Here is a 26,894-nt window from a genome sequence, read left to right as displayed (position 1 = left end):
GTGTCCTCTGTGCCAGGTATTATTCTGGGTGCTGGAACTAAAAGGATAAGGAGGAAATACTTCTATTTTTAAAGAGCTCATAATTTGGAGAGAAAATTGATATATAAATAAAGAGTTATAGAATGGTAGACAGTGTCCGGTCAAATACACATATTTATTTGCACTCTCTCTATAGAACACTCTTAACTTATAATAAAGGCGGGGAAGAGATATAAATCCAAGAGAGAACAAGAGATGACAGTAAATGATAGGTGTCAACTAAATTTTACAAGGTGGACTGCAGATGGATAAGTAGGAACTGATTTAGCAAAGAAAGCTGATGGCTAACTTACAAAAGAGAAAGGTATCTGTTTATGGCACAGAGGTCTAGACATGTTCAAGAGTTGAAAGTGTCAGGCACTCTGAAACCAGAGGTGTGAGGGGGGCTGAAAACAGAATTTGCTGAAAGTCCTCATAAGGAGCAGTTAGATCCCCGGGTCCTCTTCCCCACATTAAGCATCAAGGTCACCCCCTGCTCCTCCCAGTAGGAGGCTGGAGCAGCGGAACTGAAGGAAGTCTCAACTCAAGAGCACCCGGTTCAGAGCAGAGGTGAGAAGGCCTCCTGAGAACAAGGAAGTCAGCCAGCATCTACATGCTGTGTGTTGATACCTCCTTCCCTGCCTCCTTGCTTAGCTCTCAGAGTGCTGGCTGCCAAGGGGATCCTCCCCAAGCACGAGTCGAGAATAGTCCCCACAGAAACTGAAATAGCCCCAGAAAAAGTCCCTACAAATCTGGCATTCAGGAGTCCCACTGTGAAGTGACCAGGTCTCAACCTATTCATTCTACAGTGGGGCTCAGTGTCAGCAAGCTCCATGCATTCAGAAAGCCGGCTTCTTTACATCTCACTCTGGATATGAATGGACGTACTCAAGGATCACCAGGCGTGTGGAGAAGTCTCTACTGTGATAGCCAGAAACCAAGACCAAACAGACAGGGTGGAGGAGGGGAGAAGTCAGAAGAAGCAGGGACGATACAAGATGCAGAAGAAAACTTCAAGAAACCTATCATTAACACCCTCAGGGAAAACAGAGAATGTATCGGATCCATTATATAAGACTACCTGCCATATATGGCTATATACATATACACACACACACATGTATATACACACACATACACACACCCATAGGTATGTTTTAAAAGAACGAGTTCTTGGAAATTAGAAATATAATAGCATAAATTAAAAATTCAATAGAAGGGCTGAAGGTAAAGTTGAGGAAATTGCGCAGAAGAGGCAAAGAAATAGAAAATAAGAGAAAAATACAAGAAAATTAGAAGCCTGGTCCAGAAGTAAAACATCTAAAAAATTGGACTTCCAGAAAGAGATAATAAAGGAATTAGAGTGCCATCGGGCTTCTCAACAGCAATGCTGGAAGCTAAAAATCAATAGAGCAATGCTTTCAGAATATGAAGGTAAAACGATTTCCAACCTAGAATTCTGTACCAAACCAAATTATTAATCGACTATGAGAATAGAATATAGACTTTTAGATAGGCAAGAGCTTATAAATTTTAACTCCCATGGAGCTTTTCTCATGAAACTACTAGAGGATGTGTTTCACCCAAAAATGGGAATAAAGCTAAAAAGATGAAATTATGGGATCTAGCGAAAAGAGATCCAACACAGGAAAGAAGTAAAGGGAGTTCTTAGGATGATACTGAAGGACAGTCCCGGGACAGTCATTTATGTGGGAGAGTTAGACAGCAAGCAGTTCAGATTGCAGCAGCAGAAACCTCCAGGAGGAATGTCTGCAAGAAAATTTTAAAAACAGAACTGATAAAACTGTTATGTTGGATTACATTCAGTTGGAGAATTAGAGATTAATACTTCAGTTGAAGAAATAGTGATTAATACTTAGAAACTCCAAGCAAACCAAGAAAGAGGTAATTCTAAGAGAAAATGTTGTGTAAGAAAGAAAATGTAATAATAATATACCTTGTGGCTTGGCTGTGAATAATATTTATGTAATATAAAATATGAATACTGACTATTTTAAGCTAAAATTGTTACTATATCTATATTAGAAAGATGGAGGGATGGGAAGTGTGTGTGGATGGTGAAAAAGATAATGTCATCTTCAACTAAAAGCCCAAAGATAGCGTCTAAAATTTTTACATCAAGAAATAGCAGCATAAGCATATTATTAAAAAATGAGAAAAACACAGAAGACAGTGAGTTTATGTGGAGTTGGTTAAAAGAGTTGCTACCCTAGTTTGGTTTGGAACCAACTGAGTTTGAAAAGCCAGTGAACCTTTCAAATGAACTTGTCCAGCAGGGATTCAAGACTGATAAAGAGATTGGAAGTGGAAATATAGCCAGAATTTAAATCATGTGAATGGATGAGATCACCAAGGAACGAAAGCGTAGTGAAAAAGAGATAAGAGCAGAACTTTGGGGAGTGCTTATATTTAAAGGGTGAGGCACTTCCTTGGTAGTGCAGTAGTTAAGAATCTGCCTGCCAATGCAGGGGACACAGGTTTGAGCCCTGGTCCAGGAAGATCTCACATGCCACGGAGCAACTAAGCCCGTGTGCCACAACTACTGAAGCCCGCGAGCCTAGAGCCTGTGCTCTACAGCAACAGAAGCCACCTCACTGAGAAAGCCTGCACACCACAATGAAGAGTAGCTCTGCTCAGCGCAACTAGAGAAAGCCCACGCGCAGTAACAAAGACCCAACACAGCCAATAAATAAAAATTTTTTTAAAAAATAAATTTATTAAAAAAATTTTTAAAAAAGAGTGAGAGAGGAAAGAGAGTCAAGGAAGAAACAGAATGTAGGAAGAGAAATAGCAAAATATGCCATTACATAAGTCAAAGGAAGAGAGTTTCAAGGATAAGGTGGGCACCAGTGTCAGTTGTCACAGGTGGAGAACTAAGAAAATGTCCTTTGAATCTATGGCGATTGGAGATTATAATTTTCAAGAGAACAGTTTTGATATGATGGAAGCAACATAAGGGGGCTGCTGAGTGCATGAATGAGTGGTAAGAAAGAGGAGATGGGGAGTATAGCACACTCTTCTGAGAAATTTGGCTTTGAAAAACAAAAGGAGAAGAAAGTAGCTTTAATAAGTAGACTGTGAAAGTTTTTTAGATTAAGGGACCACTTTAAAATATGTGGGTAGATAGCGAGGAGTTAATGGAGACGATAAGATGAAAGATCCAAGTGTAAGGGAGATAATTGACGAAGCAAGGTCGCAGAGAAACTGAGAGAACATGGACTCAAGAGCACAGTTGGAGAGATTAATCTTAGTAAGAGAAGGAAACGATTTCTTTCTTTGAGAGAGGGATGGAAGAGGTGAGGATAAGTAAAGACATGGAGAAATATTAAAGTATAGAGGAAGGAAATTGAAGGATTGAAAAATCGGATGGCTTCAATCTTAATAAAATAAGTTATTTGCTTAGAGTTGGGGGTTAGGGCAAAGGGTTAGTTTGGAAATTTGAGAGTGGAAAATGTCTGGGGCAGCTGCTGTAAGGAATGCAATACAAAGTTAAAAGGAGATGACTGAAAGGATTACCCAGTAGCCAAAAGCATCCAGTTGAGGTTAGATTGTATGAATTTGTAATAAAGCCAATCAGTATGGTTTCTGGACTTCCTCCAATAGCACTGTGTCTCCAAAAGTTGTATAAGTCATCATCTTGGCTGGGGAAGGGTTTCCTTGGAGTGTCTTAGGAGACATCCTAAGACATTCAGAAACTTTGGAAAAATGCTTGCTCAAGGAGAGTTAATGCTTAGGAATACCAAAGAGCAGCTTTGCTTGTGGGATGCTTCCTTATGTGGGTCATTCAGAGGTCTTGAGAGAATCATGGGCAACAAAAAAGAAATATACTTAAGAAACTTTAGAGAAGCAAAGCAGTCTGGTATCAAAAAGATCTATAGCTGCATGGATATCTAGACGTAAATCTGAGGGTGGGAGCATGTTGGAGAACATCTGGATTCAGATAAAAGAAGAGCAGAAGGGAAGAGACATCTTTGCAGGATTACACTGTAGGCTACCTAGCCAGATGGAAGAAATAGATAAAGCATTCTTGATGCAGATCATAAAACTGGCCTGAATCAGGAGAGCATGGTGACAAGGATTTCAAACGTAAGACATAATTTCCAAGTCACATTCAGCCAAACAGCAGAAACTTGATTAATTCTTTTTTTTCCTGTTTCTGTTTTTCTGATCATTAAAGAAACACTTGCTGGGACTTCCCTTGGGGTCCAGTAACTAAGACTCTGTGCTCCCAATGGAGGGGGCCTGGGTTCGATCCCTGGTCAGGGAACCCACATGCTGCAACTCAGAGTTCACATGCTGCAACTAAAGATCCCGCATGCCACAACTAAGACCCAGAGCAGTCAAATACATAGATAAATAGATAAATAAGTAAGTAAATAAAAAAATAAATAAGCAGAAAAATAATCACTTGTAAATCCATTACCGGCAGTACTCACCATTAATATATTTGCTAATTATTTCTAGTTGTTGGTTTTTTTTTGGCTTAAACAATAGAAATTTATTTCCTCACAGTCTGGAGGCTAGGAGTCCAAATCAGGATGTCAGCAGGTTTAGTTTCTCCTGAGGCCTCTCTCTTTGGTCTAATATTTTTTATACATTGTTGTTTGTACATAGTAGAGATTGGGCTGAATATGATTGGGCTGAATAATGTTTGTATAACCTGTTTGTTTTTTTTTTTAACATAGGAGCTTTTCCTCATGTCTGTTTCTCATATATCTCATATATATCCATATAGATCTGAAATTCTTTTTAAATTTTAAATCTTTGATTTGCCTTCATGTTACATTCATCTCAGAGGAAGAAATATGAGATAGAAGTTCAAGATGTAATTATAAAAACAAGTTCACTATTTACTCTTTGCTATCATTCTTCCTTTTTTTTAATTAATTAATTAATTAATTTATTTTATTTATTTATTGGCTGCGTTGGGTCTTCGTTGCTGCACACGGGCTTTTTCTAGTTCCTGCGAGCGGGGGCTGCTCTTCTTTGTGGTGCACGGGCTCCTCATTGTAGTGGCTTCTCTTGTTGTGGACCACAGGCCTAGGCGCATGGGCTTCAATAGTTGTGGCACATGGGCTCAGTAGTTGTGGCTCACGGGCTCTAGAGCACAGGCTCAATAGTTGTGGCGCACAGGCTTAGTTGCTCCGTGGCATGTGGGATCGTCCCAGGGCAGGGCTTGAATCTGTGTTCCCTGCATTGGCAGGCGGATTCTTTACCACTGCGCCACCTAAGAAGTCCTTGCTATCATTCTTTACATTTTTCTAAAGAAACCAGTTAATACTATTAGGCAGGAGAAAGAAATAAGAGACATAAACATTTTAAAGGAGAAGGAAAAATTACATTATTTGCAGGCAATACAATTACTTACCTGGAAAGCCCAAGACAACCAAACTGAAATCTATTATAAACACTATGAAAATTTAGCAAGGTGGCTGGACAAAATATAATAAAACCAATAATTTATTTTAAAAATAATAGCCTTTATATATTCAGACAAGAGAGAAATCCCTTTCTATAGCAAAAGAAAAAATACCTAGGAATAAACCTAACAAGAATATGTAAGAACTGTATGAAGAAAGCCTTAAAACACTGCTACAGAACTCAGAAGAAGCCTTGGGCATATGGAAAGGCATACTCTGTTCTAAGAAAGGAAGGCTTAAAAATCATAAAGCTGTCAGTGCCCCCTAGTTTAATTTATAATTACCATGATCTCAGAAAAAATACCAAGAGGATTTAATTTTGTTTGCTTATGTTTTGTGAGACATGCTGATTGTAAAGCTTTTACAGAAACACTAAATAGACTAGAATAACCAGGAATATCCTGAGAAAGAAAAGAAACAATAGGATAGTAGTTCTTCCAGATATTAGAAATTATTATAAGGCTATCATAATCCTACTAATAATTGCTAACACAAAACACTATGTGCCAGGACTGTTTTACGCACTTTTGCTGTAATAATTCGTTTCATCCTCACAGCAGCCCACTGAGATAAACTTGCTCAGGCTCACAGAGTCAGTACCTGGCAGAGGCTGAATTTAAACTCAGGTGCTCTGACTCCAGTGTACCTGCTCCTCATCATCGTGCTACACAAACATTCATTACTGGAACATGAATAGGTGAGTAGAAATCAATGGACCAGAATGAGAAGCCTAGGAATTGACCCAAATATGAAAATGGAGTTAACCTGTGTTGGGGGAGTGAGGACAGTTTAAATCAATGAGCATAACTGGTAGCCATCTTTTAAAAAGTAAAGTTGGATTCCTTCCTCACACCTTACATGAAAATAAATTCCAGATGGATCGAAAAGTTTAGTGTAAAAAAAAGAAACCATAAACATACTCAAAGAAACCACAGGAAAGAAAGTGTTTTTATAGTTTAACAAAAAGAAAGGCCTTTCTTAATATGACTGACAAAAAATATCAAAGCCATAAAAGAAAGGATTGATATATTTCATTAGATAAAAAGGATAAAAAATCTGCTTGACAAAAAAAATCCTATAAATAAGAATAAAAGATTAACAACAAACAAGGAGAAATATTTGCAACTTATATCAGAGGTGAAGGGTGAATTTCCTTACATATAGAGTTCCTAAAAATCAGTAATAAAAATACTAAAAACTCAGTAAAAAATTGAATGAAGGAAACAAACAAAATTCACAGCAAAGGATTGTATAAATGGTTCTTAAAATTTTTTTTAATAATAGCTTGATTGAGATATAATTCACATGCCATACAGTTCACTTAGAGCATGCAATTCAGTGGTTTTTAGTATGTTCACAGAATTGTACAACCATTACCACAATCAATTTTATTTTATTTTTTTAAAGGATTCAATTTTTTAAAATAATTTGTATTTATTTATTTATGGCCACGCTCTGCAGCATGCAGGATCTTATTTCCCCATCCAGGGATTGAACCCGTGCCCCCTGCAATGGAAGCATGGAACCCAAACCCCCGGACTGCCAGGGAATTCCCACCACAATCAATTTTAGAATATTTTTATCACCCGATCCCCGCACCCCCTCGCAACAAAAACAAAACAAAACAAAAAACCATACTCAGCAGTAACTCTAAATACTCAATACTCTTTCCACTACTTTTTCCACTACTCACCCACCCACAGGCCACCACTCGTCCTCTTTCTGTCTCTACAGATTAGCCTATTCTGGACATTTCGTATAGATGGAACCATACAATATGTGGGCTTCTTTGTCTGTTTTCTTTCACTTAGAATGTTTTCAAGGTTCATCCACGTTGTAGCATGTATCATATCCATACCTTATTTGTTTTTACAGCCAAATAATAATATTGTATGGGTATTCAGTGGGTATTTATCTACTCTTCCATTGATAAACATTTGGGTTGTTTCTGCTTTTTTGGCTATTATGAGTAATACTGCTATGAACATTTGTGTAGGAGTTTTTGTGTGAACATATGCTTTTATTTCTCTTGGGCATATACCTAGTAGTGGGACGGTGGATCATATGGTACTTCTATGTTTGACTTTTTGAGGAACTGCCTGCCCACCTGCCTGCCTGCCAAAGTGGCTGCACCATTTTACATTCCCACCAGTAATGTCTGAGAATTACCATTTCTCCACATTCTTGCCAACACTTGTCTTTTGTTTTTTAATATAGTCGACGTACAATATTTTGTTAGTTTCAGGAGTACGACATAGTGATTTGATATTTGCATACATTATGAAGTAATCACCACAATAAGTCTAGTATCCGTCTGATGCCACACAAAGTTATTACAATATTATTGACCATATTCCTTATGCGGAATGTTACATCCTTGTGGCTTATTTACTTTAAAATTGGAGGTCTGTACCTCTTAATCCACTTCACCTATTTTGTCCCCCCACTTTCCTGGCAACAACCCATTTGTTCTCTGTGTCTGTAAGACTGTTTTCATGTTGTTTTGTTTGCTTGTTTGTTTTGTTTTTTAGATTCTACATGTGCCTGAGATCATGTAGTATTTGTCTTTGTCTGACTTATTTCACTTAGTGTAATACCCCCTAGATTCATCAGTGTTGGTGCAAATGGCAAGATTTCTTTTTTATGGCTGAATAATATTCCATTATATATCTGTACCACATCTTCTTTAGCCATTCATCTATCAATAGACACTTAGGTTGCTTCCATATCTTAGATAGTGTAAACAATGCTGCAGTGAACATTGTTGTGCATATGTGTTTTTGAAATAGTGTTTTTGTTTTCTTTGGGTAAATACCCAGAAGTGAAATTGATGAATCATATGGTAGTTCTATTTTTATTTTTTTGAGGAAACTAGTGGCTGTACCAATATACAAAACCACCAATAGTCCACAAGGGTTCCCTTTTCTCCACATCTTTTTTTTTTTTTTTTTAGGCACACGGGCTTAGTTGCTCCGTGGCATGTGGAATCTTCCCAGGGCAGGGCTCAAACCTGTGTCCCCTGCATTGGCAGGCAGATTCTTTACCACTGCGCCACCTAGGAAGTCCTCTTTTCTCCACATCTTTTTTGTCTTTGTGATGATAGCCATTCTGACAGTTGTGAAGTGATATCTCATTATAGTTTTTACTTGCATTTCTCTGATAATTAGTGATGTTGCACATCTTTTCATCTGTCTGTTGGCCATCTGTATGTCTTCTTTGGAAAAATGTCTATCCAGATCATCTGCCCATTTTTAAATGGGATTATTTGGGTTTCTGCTATTGAGTTGTATGAGTTCCCCATGTAAATTGAACATTAACCCTTTATCAGATACATGGTTTGCAAATATTTTCTCCCATTCTGTAGGTTGCTTTTTCATTTTATTAATTGTTTCTTTTGCTGTGCAGAAGCTTTTTAGTTTGATGTAGTCCCTCTTGTTTATTTTTCGCTTTTGTTGCTCGTGCTTTGGTGTCATATAACCAAACAATTGTTGCCAAGACCAATGTCAAGGAGCTTTTCCCTTATGGTTTCTTTTAGGACTTTTATAGTTTTAGTCTTACATTAGTCTTTAACCCATTTTGAGTTGTTTCTTTGTTTGTTTTGGTTGGTTTTGTGTGTGTGTGTGGTGTAAGATAGAGGTCCAGTTATTTTGCATGTGAGTATCTAGTTTTCCCAGCATCATTTATTGAAGAGACTATTCTTTCTTGTCTATCTTGCCAAACATTAGTAGATCGTATATATGTGGGATTATTTCTGGGCTCTCAAGTTTGTTCCATTGCTCTATGTGTCTGTTTTTGTGCCAGTACCATACTGTTTTGATTACTTTAGCTTTGTAATATAGTTTGAAATCAGGAAGTGTGATGCCTCCTGCTTTGTTCTTCCTTCTCAGGATTGCCTTAGCTCTTCAGGGTCTTTTATGGTTTCATATGAAATTTAGGATATTTTTTTCTATTTCCGTGAAAAATGCCATTGGAATTTTTATAGGGATTACATTGAATCTATGTTGGCTTTGGGTGATATAAACATTTTAACATTATTGATTTTTGCAGTTGATGAACACAAATATCTTTGCATTTGTTTGTGTCTTCAATTTCTTTCATCAAAGTCTTGCAGTTTTCAATGTACAAATCTTTCACCTTTTTGAATAAATTTATTCCTTAGTATTTTATTTGATGCTATTGTGAATGGGGTTATTTTCTTTATTTCTTTTTCAGATAGTTTGTTGTTAGTGTATTAGGTTGGCCAAAAAGTGCCTTCAGGTTTTAAGTAAAAATAAAAGACACATTTTTCATTTTCACCAAGGACTTTATTGAACAATGTATTCACTGTTTTCTTCCACTACCTTCTGCCATTTCTGAGGCAACCTCATAATTCCATCTTTCCAAAACTCTTTATCTTTTTGAGCAAAGAACTGTTCCAGATGCTTTTTACAGTCTTCCAAGGAATTGAAATTTTTTTCCATTAAGAGAATTTGGGGGACTTCCCTGGTGGTGCAGTAGTTAAGAATCCGCCTGCCAACGCAGAGCACATGACTCGATCACTGGTCCAGAAAGATCCCACATGCCATAGAGCAACTAAGCCTGTGAACCACAACTAATGTGCTGCAACTACTGAAGCCCATGCGCCTAGAGCCCATGCTCTGCAACAAGAGAAGCCACTGCAATAAGAAGCCCACACACCGCAATAAAAAGTAGCCCCTGCTCACCGCAACTAGAGAAAGCCTGCACGCAGCAACAAAGACCCAATGAAACCAGTAAATTAGTTAATTAAAAACCAAAAAAGAGAGAGAGAATTTTGTAAAGACTGAAATAAATGGAAATCTGAAGCTGCAATATCTGGTGAATATGGCAGATGAATCAGAACTTCCCAGCTAAGCTGTAACATTCTTGCCTGGTCATCAAAGTAATATGCAGTCTTGCATTATCCTTATGGCAGCTTATGCGTTTTCTGTTGACTATTTCTGGACACTTTTTGTTGAGGGATGCTTTCAAGTTGGTCGAATTGGGAGCAGTACTTGTTGGAATTAATCATTTGATTTTCCAGAAGGAGCTCATAATAGAGGACTCCCTTCCAATCCTACGGTATATACAACATCACCTTCTTCAGATGAAGACCAGCCTTTGGTGTGGTTGGTGGTGGTTCATTTCCCTTGCCCCATGATCTCTTCCATTCCACATTATTGTACAGTATCCACTTTTCATCACCCATCACAGTTTGTTTTAAATATGGAACGTTTTCATTACGTTTAAGTAGAGAATCGCGTGTGGAAATACGGTCAATAAAGTTTCTTCCACTTATGTGGAACCCAAACATCAAAGCAATTAACATAACCAAGCTGGTGCAAATGATTTTTAACGCTTGATTTGGGTATTTTGAGTATGTCGGCTTTCTCCGGCATGGTATAATGTTGATTGTTCTCAATTAATGTCTCGATTTAATCGCTGTTGGCTTCAACCGATCTACCCAACAGTGGAACATTGTTCAGTGATTAATATCCAGCACAAAACTTCACAAACCACTTTTGAAACATTCAGTCAGTCACAGCACCTTCTCCATACACTGCACAAATCTTTTTTTGCATATCACTTGCATTTTTACCTTTCTTGAAACAATATGCCGAAAATATTGCTTTTTTTCCTACCATCTTCAATATTAAAATAGCTACACAAAAATTCATCACTTTTTTTTTATACAAAATAACATGATACAAATTGATAGAGTGCAAATTATACACACTTAGGTCTCTGGAAACAAATATTTATTTGAATTACATCATGATATTTGGGGTTATATAAAAATGTAGTTATTTTTAGAAATGAGAAGAATAAAATGATTTAAATTTTAATAAATATGTGTTAACTCCAGTTATGACTGTGCTGTCCTTTAAGCTGTGGACTGGAAATGGAAATTTTTATAATACACACAGTCTGCTTCAAGAGGCTTATAGTCCATTAAGTCCGAATTTAGAATAATATCTTTTACAGGCTAAAAGGTATATTACTGGTACAGATAACAGTTGCTATTTCCTCTTTTATAGTTGTTAGCATTTGCCTTGGATTGATCCCTTGATCATTATGTAGTGTCCTTTCTTGTCTCTTGCAACATGTTTTATTTTAAAGTCTATTTTATCTGATACGAGTATTGCTACTCCAGCTTTCTTTTGATTTCCATTTGCATAGAATATCTTTTTTCATCCGCTCACTTTTGGTCTGTATGTGTCCCTAGGTCTGAAGTGGGTCTCTTGTAGACAGCATATATATGGGTCTTGTTTTTGTATCCATTCAGCCAGTCTGTGTCTTTTGGTTGGAACATTAGGTCCATTTACATTCAAGGTAATTATTGATATGTATGTTCCTATTACCATTTTCTTAATGTTTGGGGTTTTTTGGTTTTTTTAGGGGGAGGGTGTTGTTTTTGTAGGTCCTTTTCTTTTGTGTTTCCCACTTAGAGAAGATCCTTTAGCATTTGTTGTAGGGCTGCTTTGGTGGTGCTGAATTCTCTTAGCTGTTGCTTGTCTGTAAAGCTTTTGATTTCTCTATCAAATCTGAATGAGATCCTTGCTGGGTAGAGTATTCTTGGTTGTAGGTTCTTCCCTTTCATCACTTTAAATATATTGTGCCACTCCCTTCTGGCTTGCAGAGTTTCTGCTGTGAAATCAGCTGTTAACCTTATGGGAGTTCCCTTGTATGTTATTTGTCGTTTTTCCCTTGTTGCTTTTAATAACTTTTCTCTGTCTTTAATTTTTGTCAATTTGACTACTATGTGTCTTGGCACATTTCCCCTTGGGTTTATCCAGCCTGGGACTCTCTGTGCTTCCTGGACTTGGGTGGCTATTTCCTTTCCCACGTTAGGGAAGTTTTCAACTATAATCTCTTCCAGTATTTTCTCAGGTCCTTTCTCTCTCTCTTCTCCTTCTGGGACCCCTATAATGCAAACGTTGGTGTGTTTAATGTTGTCCCAGAGGTCTCTTAGGCTGTCTTCATTTCTTTTCATTATGTTTACTTTATTCTTTTCCATGTCAGTGATTATCGCCATTCTGTCTTGCAGGTCACTTATCCATTCTTCTGCCTCAGTTAATCTGCTATTGGTTCCTTCTAGCGTATTTTTCATTTCAGTTGTATTGCTTATCTCTGTTTGTTTGTTCTTTAATTCTTCTAGGTCTTTGTTAACTTTTCTTGCATCTTCTCAGTTTTTGCACCCAGTCTTTTTTCAAAGTCCTGGATCATCTTCCCTGTCATTATTCTGAATTCTTTTTCTGGAGTGTTGCCTGTCTCCACCTCATTTAGTTGTTTTTCTGCAGCTTTATCTTGTTCCTTCATCTGGTACAAACTCCTGTGACTTTTCATTTTCTCTATCTTTCTGTGGCTATGGTTTTCATTTCACAAGCTGCAGTATTTCTTCTTGATACTGCTGTCTGCCCTCCAAAAATTCACCAATTTTTTTTTTTAAATGCACACTGATATGACAGCTGTCACATGCAATCTAACAAAATTGTTTTGAATGAAGTTAAAGACAACTAAGTGCTATTATAGCCATCTTATGGAAAAAAACAAACAAACCTTTTGGCCAACCCAATATAAAAATGCAACTAATTTTTGTATGTTGATTTTGTGTCCTGCAACTTTACTGGATTAATTTATTAGTTCTAACAGTTTTGGGGGTTCGATTGTAGTTTTTAGGATTTTCTATGTATAAGGTCATATCATCTACAAACAGAAACAATTTTACTTCTACCTTTCTGGTTTGGATGCTTTTGTTTCTTTTTCTGGGCTAATTGCTTGGGCTAAAACTTTCAGTACTATGTTGAATAGGGGTGGTGAGAATGGGCACCCTTGTCTTGTTCCTGATCTTAGAGGGAGAGCTTTCAACTTTTCACTGCTGAATATGATGTTAGCAGTGGACTTGTCATATACAGCCTTTATTTTGTTGAAGTGCATTCCTTCTATATCCAAATTTTTCAAAGTTTTTAATCATGAAAGGAGGCTGAATTTTGTGGATACATGTTTTTATTTCTCTGAGTAAATATCTAAGGGTAAAATTGCTGACAAACTGTTTTCCAAGTTGGTTGTACTGTTTTATACTCCTATCAGCAGTATCTGAAAATTCCAGTTGTTACACATCCTTGCTAACATTTAGTGTTGTCAGTCGTCTTTTTTCCCCCAGCTTTCAGATATAATTGACGTATAACGTTGTGTAGGTTTAAGGTATGCTATGTGATGATTTGACATATGTGTATGTTGTGAAATGATTACCACAGTAAGGTTATTTTTTAAAATATGGACTGCTTCACAAATTTGTGTGTCATCTTTGCACAGGGACCATGCTAATCTCTGCATTGTGCCAATTTTAATGTATGTGCTTCTGAAGCAAGCATAGCCTTTTTTTTAATAAATTTATTTATTTATTTATTTCATTGGCTGTGTGGGGTGTTCATTGCTGCACACGGGCTTTCTCTAGTTGTGGCGAGTGCGGGCTACTCTTCATTATAGTGTGCGGGCTTCTCATTGCGGTGGCCTCTCTTGTTGCAGAGCACAGGCTCTAGGCATGTGGGCTTCAGTAGTTGTGGCACATGGGCTCAATAGTTGTGGCTCACGGGCTCTAGAGCGCAGGCTCAATAGTTGTGGCACACGGGCTTAGTTGCTCTGCTGCATGTGGTATTTCCTGGGGCAGGGATCAAACCCGTGTCCCCTGAATTGGCAGGCAGATTCTTACCCACTGCACCACCTAGGAAGTCCAAGCATAGCCTTTTTAACTTTAGCTTTTGTAATGGGTATGAAGTAGCCTTTCTAGTTTCTTACTGTGGTTTTAATTTGCATTTTCCTGATGACTAATGATGTTGAACCCTTTTTTACTACTTATTGACCTTTTCTTCTGTAAAATACCTCTTCAAATCTCTTGCCCATTTTTTAGTAGGTTGTTTGTTTTCCTCATTGAGCAGCAGTTCTTTATATACTCTGGTTGCAAGTCAGATATGTGTATTGCAAATCTCTCTCCCGTTCTTTGGTTGCTTTATTTATTTCCTTAATGGAGTCTTTTATTGAGCAAAAGTTTTAAAAGTCTATTTTATCAATTTTTTCCTTTCATGTTAGGCCTTCTGAGTCCACTTTAAAAAAATCTTTGCCTACACTAAGTTTGTAACAGTATTGCTCTACATTTTCATCTAAAATCATTAGAAATTTAGCTTTTATGTTTAGATATATAATCCATCTTGAATTAGTTTTTGTGTGTGGTTTGAAGTTGAGGTCAGGGTTTTGTTTTGTTTTGTTTTGTTTCCATATGGATAGCTAGTTGTTTGTTCCAGCACCACTTTTTGAAAGACTTTACCTTTCCCATTTAAATTTTTTGGTTCCTTTGTAAAAGAAATCAGTTGATTATAAAAGTGTGGGTGTATTTCTGGATTCTCTGATTTGTTCCATTGATCTATTTGTTGAACTTTAGTCTTGCTTGCTTTTTCTTTATAGAAAGGTAGTGTATGCCCTTCAACTTTTGCATTTTCAAGATTGTTTTGGTCATTAGAGGTCCCTTGCATTTCCATATAACTTTTAGAATGAACGTCAATGTCTACAAAAAGAAAAAAGAAGCCTAACAAGAATTTGATTGAGATGTGAAGAATCTGAAGATCAATTTGGGGAGAATTGTCATCTTTGCAATATTGTATCTTCCAATCCATGAACATAGTAAATTTTTTCTTAGGTCTTCTTTAAGGTGTCTCAGCAAGACTTTATACTGTTTAATATATAGATCTTACACATTTTATTAAATTTATCTATATATATTTCATGCTTTGTGCTACTATTTTAAATAGCATTATTATTTTTATAATTTTATTTATTTATTTATTTATTTATTTACTGGCCGCATTGGGTCTTTATTGCTGTGCGGACTTTCTCTAGCTGTGTCAAGCGGGGACTACTCTTTGTTTGCAGTGCTCGGGCTTCTCATTGCAGTGGCTTCTCTAGTTGTGGAGCACGGGCTCTAGGCGCGCAGGCTTCAGTAGCTGCAGCATGCGAGTTCAGTAGTTGTGGTGCATGGCCTTAGCTTCTCCACAGCATGTGGAATCTTCCCAAACAAGGGATCAAACCCGTGTCCCTTGCATTGGCAGGTGGATTCTTAACCATTGTGTCACCAGGGAAGCCCCTGCATGATGTATTTTAGATTGCAGCTTTATTTTCTTGTAATATCTATCTGGTGTGTCAGGATTATGCTGGCCTCATAAAATGAGTTTGGAAGTATTTTCTCCTGTCATTTCTGAAGGCATTTATATAATATTGGTAATATATCTTTTGTGTGTGTGTGCATATAGATACAGTTTTGTTTTGTTTATTTATTTATTTATTGGCTGCATTGGGTATTCGTTGCTACACACAGGCTTTCTCTAGTTGTGGCAAGTGGGGGTACTCTTCATTGTGGTGTGCGGGCTCCTCATTGTGGTGGCTTCTCTTGTTTCGAAGCACGGGCTCTAGGCATGCAGGCTTCAGTAGTTGCAGCACATGGGCTCAGTAGTTGTGGCATGTAGGCTCTAGAGAGCAGGCTTCATAGTTGTGGTGCATGGGCTTAGTTGCTCCACGGTATATGGTATCTTCCTGGGGCAGGGATCGGACCCATGTTGGTCCCTGGCAGGCAGATTCTTAACCACTGCGCCACCTAACAAGTCCTGGTAATATATCCTTTTTTAAATGTCTCTTTTTCTAGGAAGACTTTTCTGAACTTTTAAATAAGGCTTAATATGCTTCTTATAAGCTCTTTTCCTAACACTTTTCATACATATAATTGTTTGCTTAAATTCTGTCTTCTTCATTAGACCATAAGCTTCATGAGAACATTTCTCTGTCTTGCTCATCCCTGTGTTCCTAGCATCTAGCCAAGTGCCTCGTTCACAGTACAGTTGATCCTTGAATAACATGAGTTTGAATTGCACAGATCCACTTATACACAGATTTTTTCAATAAATATATTGGAAATTTTTTTAGAGACTGGCAACAATTTGAAAAAAATTCATAGATGAACCACGTATCCTAGAAGAATCTAAAAAAATTATTTTAAAATTAGGTGTCATGAATGCCTAAAATGAATGTAGATGGTTTTATCATTTTATCATTTACTACTATTATATCATTTACTACTATAAAAATAGTCAAATATATTATAAAAAGCTAAAATTTATAAAAATTTACACACATACTTACAGATCATATGTGGCATCATTCACTTTCTAGAGAAATGTAAACAAACATAAAGATGGAGTATTAAATCATAACTGCATAAAATTAACTCTAGTGCATACTGTACAACTGTAAGAATTTTGTAGCCACCTCCTGTTGCTATTGCAGTGAGCTCAGGCATCAGTGAGTATCCATTTAAAGCGCCATGTGACACTAATCATCTCCACCTGGGAAGTTCTTATCTCCAGTCCTACTTATCACAGTAAAAAGTGATCTCTTGCAGATCTCATATATTTTTCATCATGTTTAGTGCAATACTGTAAACCTTGAATAAAACCATTGGACCCATATGAAGTGCCACTAGTGATGCTGGAAGTGCTGCCAAGAAGCAGAGAAAAGTCATGACATGACAAGAAAAAGTTGAATTGCTTGATACGTACCATAGATTGAGGTCTGCAGCTACGACTGACCACCATTTCAAAATAAATGAATTCAATATAAGGACCATTGTTGAAAGAAAAAGAAAGAAAGAAAGAAGGAAAGAAAGGAAGGAAGGAAGGAAGAAAGAAAGAGAAAGGGGGAGAAGAAAGGGAAATTCGTGAAGTCATGTTGCAGCTAGGTCAGCAGTCTCAAAAACCTTGCACTTTTTGAGGAATATTGAATATTGCACATTTTATCTCATTGAAAATACAGCTTTTATCTGGGTGCAGGATTGCTATAAGAAAGGCATACCTATAGACTCTAATATGATTTGAGAAAAAGCAAAGTTGTTATATGACAACTTAAAGCAAACGGAAGGTGAAAGATCTAAAGCTGGAGAATTTAATGTCAGCAAACGATGGTTTGATAATTTTGGAAAGAGGTGTGGCTTAAAAAATGTCAAGATAGCAGGAGAAGCGGCTTCTGCTGACCAAAAGGCAATGAGTTCCCAGAAGCCATTAAGAAAATCATTGAGGAGAAAGGATATCTGCCTGGACAGGTTTTTAATGCAGATGAAAGTACCCTACTCTAAATGTCATAAAGGACATTGATTAGTAAGGAAGAGAAGTAAGCACCAGAATTTAAGGCAGAAAGAAATAGGCTAACTCTCCTGTTTTTTGCAAATGCAGTCAAGTGCACGGTCAGGACTACCCTCATCTGTAAAGCTGCTAATTCTCAAACCTTGAAGGAAAAAGATAAACACCAGCTGCCAGTCTTTTGGTCGTACAACAAGAAGGCCTGGATGAGAGCCCTTTTTTGGATTGGTCTCATTGACACTTTGTCCGTGAAATCAGGAAGTACCTTGCCAGGAAGGGACTGCCTTTTAAAGTTCTTTTGGTATTGGACAATGCCCCTGACTGCCCAGAACCCCTTGAATTCAACACCGAAGGCATCGAAGTGGTCTACTTGCCCCCAAACACAGTGTCTCTAATTTGGCCTCTAGATCAAGGGATAATAAGGACCTTTAAGGCTCACTGTACGTGGCACTCTATGGAGAGGATTGTCAACACTGTGGAAGAGAGTCCCGATAGAGAGGACATCATGACATCTGTAAAGATTACACCATTGTAGATGCCATTGTTGTTACAGAAGAAGTCATGAAAGCCATCAAGCCCAAAACAATAAAATCCTGCTGCAGAAAACTGTGTCCAGATGTTGCACATTTACAACAGAGCCAATCGAGGAAAGCATGAAAGAGATTGTGGATATAGAAGGAAAAAAAAAAGCGGGGGGTGATTTGAGAGGTTTCAAGATATGGATATATGAATCTCAGAGAAATTCAAGAACTAATAGACACCACAGCAGAGGCATTAACAGAAGATGACTTGGTGGAGATGCGTGCTTCTGAACCAGCGCCAGGCGATGAGGAAGAAGACGTAGAGGTAGCGCCAGAAAACATACTGACATTAGACAGTCTGGCAGAAGGGTTCTAGTTATTCACGATTGCTTTTGACTTCTTTTATGACATGGACCCTTCTATGATATGGGCACTGAAACTAAAGCAAACAGTAAAAGAAGGATTAGTGTTATATAAAAATATTTTTAAAGAAATGAAAAAGCAGCAAAGTCAGGCAGAAATTGTGATATATTTCCATAAATATATGTTACACCGAGTGTGCCTGCCTCTCCTGCCTCGTCTTCCGCCTCTGCCACCCTGGAGACGGCAAGACCAGCCCCTCCTCTTCCTCCTCCTCCTCGGCCTACTCAGTGTGACCACCTTCATGATGATCTGCTTCTGTGTAACGAATAGTAAATAATCATGCCTTCCAGTTAATAAACTTATCTGCTCTGTGTGTGCGTGTGGGTATCTGTGTGAAAATCTAGTAACTGAACAGCAAGAAGCACATGAGATGTTTTTGTGTCGCCACCATCCTCACCACCTAAGCATGTATCATGTAGAACACTGTGTGCAGGACTGGTATTGAGGGGATAGCCTATCCTTACACACACATGAGGTGAGTGACATTTAATACAACATTAACACTCTGTTAGTTTTCTTCCTGTTTTATAACTTTGCTTTCAAAGAATTATATTACCATACGTTATATCACCATTGCCTCACTTTCCTGTAACTGGAGAAACTTTGTATCATCCTGTCACAACAGGTGAGTGTTTTTTTTAAACCGCAGCAATATTTCCAGTACTCTATCATGAATGTGACTGTAATGCTGTATACATTATAATACTGTACACAGTCATTTGTGGATAGGCTGGACTCCCATAAAGCAATCGCATTGCTGCTACTTCCCTATCAACACATGACTCATTATACCTGTAGGTAAATATGAATTCCTTCTTCACACTGTCTTTTCATTGTTGATGTCTAGTGTTAGTAATACATATAACATCTACAGTGTTTTGTATCATATAAGACAATATCGATGTAGGTGCTGACAGACGATTCACTTGTAAACAGACTATGTAAACGTTACAGTGTAAATACAGTACAGTGCTGTAAGTGTGTTTTCTCTTTTTTATGATTTTCTTAATAATGTTTCCTTTTCTCTAACTTACTTTATGTAAGAATACAGTATATAATAATATAATGTAAAATATGGGTTAATCGACATGTTATCAGTAAGGCTTCAGGTCCGTAGTAGGCTATTAGTAGTTAACTTCTGGGGGAGTCACAATTTATAGGCAGATTTTCAACTGCATGGGGGGCGAGTGCCCCTAACCCCTGTGTTGTCCAGAGATCAACTACATGTACAAATGCATGTTTATATTCACAGGGTATTAAATTAAAGGGGAAATAAGAGACTAGGAAAACTGAGAATTGTGGCAAAATACTGAAGACAATATAAAAAGTCTTCCTTTTTAAAAAATTACATCAGAGCAAGCTGGAGGTGACTGCAAAAGAACATAATGAGGATGTTGGATTATTGGAATTTTTATGTACTAGAATTCAGGATCTATTTTGAGAATGTAACACATTGTTCCTATTTATATTTACATAAATAAAATTCCTATACCTACAAAAAAAATTACATCAGAGCAAAAAGAACAATGAGGACTAGGTGGATGTGTGATATTAATGAATGAAAGTAAGAAAACAAAACCTCTTATTTTGATTTAGTCTTCTCAGTCAAAGAGGATGCTCTTTGGACTGGAAAAGATAAAATAAACACTGGTTCCAGGGAATGAGATCAAATATAGCTGAGATTATACGAGATCACTTAACAGCTTTAAATAAGCTCAAGTTTCTGGGCCTAATTTACATTCCCAGGTGCTGAGGCCCAGTAGGTAAGCTGGCTGAACCACTGCGGGCAGGCTTTGAGAAAGTGGAAGGTGTGCATGTTGCAGGGAGGGGTGGGGGATGGGCAGGGCGAGGGTGGTGCAGGGGGTAGAGAGGAGAAGTTCCAGAAGATTGGCGTCAGAAAGTCATTTCAGCAGACTGAGGTCTGGTGACCTTGACATCCACCTTGGATGACATTCTTCAACTATTTATGAAAAAGAATAAATTGTAGGTATTTAGAAAAGGAAGTTGTAGTCACTGTAAGCCTATCAGAGTTTATTGAAAAAGAAGAGGGTGGGAGTGGATGAGGGAAGGAGGGAGGGGAGGAGAGAAGAGAAAAAAAGGAAAAGAGAAAGAGCCCAGGACTTCCTAGGTGGCGCAGTGGTTACGAATCCACCTGCCGATGCAGGGGACACGGGTTCGAGCCCTGCCCCAGGAAGATCCCACATGCTGAGGAGAGCTAAGCCCGTGCACCACAACTACTGAGCCTGTGCTCTAGAGCGCGTGAGCCACAACTGTTGAGCCTGTGTGCCGCAACTACTGAAGCCCACGCGCCTAGAGCCCACGCTCCACAACAAGAGAAGCCACGGCAATGAGGAGCCCACACACCACAATGAAGAGTAGCCCCCACTGTCCGCAACTAGAGAAAGCCTGTGCACAGCAATGAAGACCCAACACAGCCAATAAATAAATAAATTTATTTTAAAAAGACAAAGAGCCCAGGCTTGGTGTAAAGAAGGCCCAATTTCAACCCCAGCTTTCACTTCTTAGTAAAATGACATTAGGCAAATTATTTATCTCTATAAGCCAAATTTCCTTGTTGGTAAAAGAGAAGTGATAAGAGAACCTACTTCATAGGGTAGCTGTGAGGTGTAAATCAAATACTGCGTGTAAAGCACTTATTTATCAAAATCAGTGATAACTGTGGAATGATGGTGATGGCAATAACACTGAAGCAGGTAGAAGGGAAACAGGCGATGCAGACACTCTGCTTTTTTGTTTTTTTTGTTTTGTTTTGTTTTGTTTTGTTTTGTTTTTTATCTTTATTGGAGTATAACTGTTTTACAGTATTGTCCGTTTCTGCTGTACAACAAAGTGAAAGAGCCACATGTATACATATGTCCCCGTATCCCCTCCCTCTTGAGCCTCCCTCCCATCCTCCCTATCCCACCCCTTTAGGTCTTCACAAAGCATCAAGCTGATCTCCCTGTGCTCTGTAGCAGCTTCCCACTAGCTATCTGTTTTACATCTGGTAGTGTGTATATGTCAGTGTTACAGTGCTACTCTCCACTACGTCCCAGCTTCCCCTACCCACCAGTGTCCTCAAGTCCGCTCTCTATGTCTGCATCTCTATTCCTACCCTGCCACTAGGTTCATCAGTACCATTTTTCTAGATTCCATATATATATGTTAGCATATGGTATTTGTTTTTCTTTTTCTGGCTTACTTCACATAGCTACTATGGAAAACAGTATGCAGGTTCCTTAAAAAACTAAAAATGGAACTACCATGTGACCCAGCAATCCCACTTCTGGGCATATACCTGGAGAAAACCATACTTCAAAAAGATACATGTACCACAATGTTCATTGCAGCATTATTTACGATAGCCAGGACATGGAAGCAACCTAAATGTCCATCGACAGATGAGTACATAAAGAAGATATGGCACATATATACATGGAATATTACTCAGCCATAGAAAGGAATGAAATGGAACAATCCATTTTTGAAGGGATTACTGACTGTTAAATTGGGAGAAAGCTGTACTTAGCTATATTTATTTATTAGCTATATTAATCATGAGATTATGCTAAAATTTAACTATATTTATTGTATATGATTAGTTTAGTTGGGTTTCAACAAGACCTTGACAACATCTCCATGCTATTCTTGTGAATAAGCAGAAAGAATATAGGCTGGATGACATACAACGGGTTGAACAGTCGTATCAAATTGTGCTAATTAATGGGTTCATGTCATACTGAAGGGAAGACTGCAGAGGTATAATTCTGGACTATTCTTAAGCCTGTCTTTTTTTTCTAATCCATTATTTGCATAAAAGCATTGACAGCAGGCTAATCAAAGGTGGGAGAGATAGTTAATGAGCTTCCTGAAAGAAACAGGACCTGAAAAGCATAGTATAATACAGTACAGAGAATATGGGCGTGGTGTCATGGGTCTACCGTTACTAGCTTATGACCTTGAATAAATTACTTAACCACCTGAGCCTTCGTTTCCTAATTTGCATGAAGATGATACTACATATTCCATGGTGGTTGTGGGAATAAAAAAGATAATATATGTGTACTAGTTAAATATATATGTATTAGTTGTCTACCGGTGTATAAAAAATTACCCCAAAACTTGGAGGTTTAAAACAATAAATACTTACAGCACACAGTTTCAGAGGGTCAGGAATCCAGGAGCAGCTTACTTGGGTGATTCTGGCTCAAGGTACTTCATAAGGTTGAAATCAAGATTTGGGTTGGGGCTGCAGTCACCTGAAGGCCTGAATGGGACTGGAAGGTCTGTTTCTAAACTCGTATCACTGCTAGCAGAAGGCCTCCGTTCATTGTAAGTTCCTCAAGATATGGTAGTGGCTTCCCCAGAAAAAGTGATCTCAGACAGAGAGCAAGCAGGAAGCATGAGTACCTTTTATGACCAAGTCTCTGAAGTCACGTACTGTCACTTTCATTTTATTCTGTGCTTTAGACTTGAATCACTAAGTTTAACCCATACTCAAGGGGAGGGAGGGGAGCATCATAGAATTTTGTGAACATATCTTAAAACCACCACGTTGTAAAAAGTACTCTGTATGGTGCTTAGCACGCGGTAGCATGCTCCATAAATGGCAGTTGTGTTTATACTGTTACTAACATACACCTAATGCATAAGCCGTTGTGAGTAGGACGAGAAAAACTCATGGCTTTTTAGATTCCTGGAAAATACAAAGAAGGAAGCACCCTGTATCACAGTATTCATTACATCTGTTTCGTAAACTAAAATGTATAAACTATTTTTGTATTGCATATATTGCACTGAGAACAGAACTGATGGGACTTCCCCGGTGGTGCAGTGGTTAAGAATCCGTCTGCCAACGCAGGGGACACGGGTTGGATCCCTGGTCCGGGAAGATCCCACATGCCCGGAGCAACGAAGCCCGTGCGCCACAACTACTGAGCCCATGCTCTAGAGCCAAGGAGCCACAACTACTGAGCCCATGCTCTAGAGCCAAGGAGCCACAACTATTGAGCCCATGCTCTAGAGCCAAGGAGCCACAACTACTGAGCCCACGTGCCTCGAGCCGATGCTCCGCAGCAAGAGAAGCCGCCACAGTGAGAGTCCGCAGCGGAGAGCGGCCCCCGCTCACCACAACTAAGACCCAATGCAGCCAAAATTAATTAATTAATTAAATGAAATAAAAAACAGAACTGATAAAAATAAATTTTAGTAGCACTTAGCAGGCATACCTAAAATGTATAGTCAGCCTGCAAACACCAGAGATGTGCAGAGTTTCCATGACAGTTAATGCAAAAACTGATTTTGTTTGGTTTGGTTGAGATAAAATATAAAAACCTATATTTATATTTAACAAATACGAGAATTCATTACATTTTAACTGTGTAGTACACCAGCCTGTCTGAGTGTCCTGCTCTCCTTTGCATCCAAAATGGGCCACAGCTAAGACTGAGAGGCCCCAGTCCACAGCAAAGATGAGAATACTTGCTAGTTCACACACCTTTCCTGAGGGCAAGGAGTAATTTGGGGGGGAATTAAACCAACAAACAAAAAAGTATGTCAACAGAGGGCTCAATTAAGCCAGAGAACTGATGTTGACAGTAAAAGCTTAGAAACAAGAATTAATACGGCTTAATCCCTGGGGAGCCTAGAGCCTCCCTGTTTACTTATATACACATGCGGATACACAGTGCCCATCGCTCGCCTCAAAGACGGGCTCATATTCATTGTGAACAAAAGCATAAGAACTCTTGAACCCCAGGTGGACAGAGTAGTTTACGGGGCCACTTGGGTCTGATAAGGTCATTAAATAGAAGATACTATCACACCCTACACTGGCTAATTTACTTGTGTTTTGATTTGCATTAATCACGAGACAGGGCCCCAGGCTAGTGTCTGACATGGTGGAACTCTCCTTAGCAACTCACCAACACAGCAGTCAAACTTCCAGCATGTTCAGAACATGGTCACTGATTTGAAGGTAAGTAAGAATGGCCCCTGAGAAGCCAGTGTTTGCAGAGTTTATATGTGTCTTTGTAGGAGAGGCAGAAAGTCTCCCAAGAATTCGACAGAGAATCCGTTTACTCATAAATGCATAGCCTTCAAGTACGGATCAGGTCGGCGGCGGCAGGTGAAACAGCAGTGAGGAGGGTCTAAAGTGTTGCCTCAGCCACACGCTGACAGTGGTGATAAATGTTATCAGAAAAGAAAGTCACTAGTGAAGAGAAAATCCGCATTAAAAACAAACAAGCAAACAGTATTTTAAGGTCACTTACCATGTAGGGGACGTGTAAAGGCTTTATTAATCTTTTTGTTCTTTGAGGGTATCTTTCTGTTGTGACCCAGGGCAGCAAATGGTAGTCATGACGTTGAAGCAGAGGGAATAAACAGAAGCCTAGGCGTGTTCGCTGTCATCTCTTCAGCAAGCCAAGAAGCTGTGTGATACAGTTTAGAGAGAAGATATGCTTTTTAAAATTTTTTTTACGTTTTGATACTTCAGTAAGCTTTACTTACTGACTTAAATGGAATGCACATGGAGGAAGGAGTCACTAGAGGCCTCTGGGAAAACTGTGTCCTGATTCGGCATCACCAGGGTTGCACAGCCTGTGCTGTGAATAAGAAAATAATTGTTACAACAGCTGTCATTTATTTATTTATTTATTTTATTTTGTGTGTGTGTGTGTGTGTGTGTGTGTGGCACACGGGCTTAGTTGCTCCGTGGCATGTGGAATCTTCCCAGGGCAGGGCTCGAACCCGTGTCCCCTGCATTGGCAAGCAGATTCTTAACCACTGCGCCACCTAGGAAGTCCAACAGCTGTCATTTAATGAGCACTCACCATGTGTCAGGAACTGTGTTAAATCCTTACATGCAGTATAGTATTGAATCTTCTCAACCACCATCTGAGTGTTAGTATCATCTCCATTTTAAAGATGAGGAAATGGAGGTATAGCAGTGAAATAATTCGTGCGACAGAGTCAAGCTGGAGTCTGAGTACGTCCATGCGGGTTTACCATCTCAGTCCAAGTGTTTTATGGTGATGAGGACACCCTTTCTGAGGAGGAATGACACTGTGCCTGCTAACTTATTTTCAAAGAATGCGTGACGATTCCCTCCTTTACTTCTTACTCATATGACCCTTTGTTTTCTCTCACTCTGCGGTAGGCTGAATAATGGCCCCCAAAGATATCCAGGTCCTAATCCCTGGAACCTGCGAATGTTATCTTATATGGCAAGAAGAACTTTGCAGATATAATTAAGTCAAGGATCTTGAGATGGGGGAGATTACCCTGGATTATCTCAATGTAATCCAGGTACCCTTTATAAGAGGCAGACTGTGGGAGATTTGATGACAGAAAAGGAAAAAGGCAGCGGGGGGGGGGGGGAAGGTGACGTGATGTGGGCCCACAAGTCGAGGAATGAGGACAGCCTCTAGTAGAGGGCAAAGCCAAAGAAATAGCTTCCCAAACCTCCAGAAGGAACCAGGCCTGCTGACACCTTTTATTTTATTTATTTATTCATTTATTTATCTGGTTGCGATGGGTCTTCGTTGCTGCGCGCAGGCTTTCTCTGGTTGAGGTGAGCAGGGGCTACTCTTTGTCGCAGTGCGTGGGCTTCTCACGGCGGTGGCTTCTCTTGTTGTGGAGCACGGGCTCTTGAGCTCGCGGGCTTCAGTGGTTGTGGCGCACACAGGCTTCGTTGCTCCGTGGCATGTGGGATCTTCCCGGACCAGGGATCGAACCCAAGTCCCCTGCATCGTCAGGCAGATGCTTAACCACTGTGCCACCAGGGAAGTCCCCCTGCTGACACCTTGATGTTAGCCCTTTTAAGACTTATTTTGGACTTATGGCCTCCCTAACTATAGGAGAATAAATTTCAGTAGTTTCAGGCCACCAAGTTTGTGGTAATTTGTTACAGCAACCATGAGAATCTAGTATAGACCCCACATTACTGGCTTCATGGTTTATTTGCTTCACACTTTGTAGTTATTTTCTTCTTACATTTTGTAATTATTATATTACTTTCCTGAAATAAGTTATAAAGGCATTATTTCAGATCAAGTTTGAGGAGTGCTGAGAGTTCCGCTAAGCTACTCCATCCTGTTGCTGCCTTGGCGTCCATGTTGTTTGGCCTGCAGAGACCTTAAATGACACCAGCGTCCTCAGCCAAATGCCTGTCTTACATAACAGCCTGCAAAGTCGCAAACAAATGTTAAGTTCCTAACGTGACTTTCCCACTAGCCCTTGTGTTCAGCAGCCTCCCCTGCCTCCCAGGGCTTTCCCCTTGTCCCTTAGATAAGACCCCAGTGGGCGCTTTCCAA

General features: G+C 39.0%; 1 protein-coding gene and 1 pseudogene across 4 annotated transcripts in view; one reads left to right on the top strand and one right to left on the bottom strand.

Annotated features, from left to right (window-relative positions):
- The window catches only part of CSTPP1 (centriolar satellite-associated tubulin polyglutamylase complex regulator 1), a 194,346-nt gene that overhangs the window by 108,058 nt on the left and 59,394 nt on the right, over positions 1 to 26,894 (top strand). The gene's annotated exons all lie outside the window — the stretch shown is intronic.
- On the bottom strand, positions 13,728 to 13,827 carry LOC130829524 (U6 spliceosomal RNA; annotated as a pseudogene).

This window comes from Hippopotamus amphibius, chromosome 9, assembly GCF_030028045.1.
Source record: "Hippopotamus amphibius kiboko isolate mHipAmp2 chromosome 9, mHipAmp2.hap2, whole genome shotgun sequence".
Classification (NCBI taxonomy): Eukaryota; Metazoa; Chordata; class Mammalia; order Artiodactyla; family Hippopotamidae; genus Hippopotamus; species Hippopotamus amphibius.
Note: the sequence above shows the minus strand (reverse complement) of the source record. Positions and strands in the feature narration are given on the sequence as shown.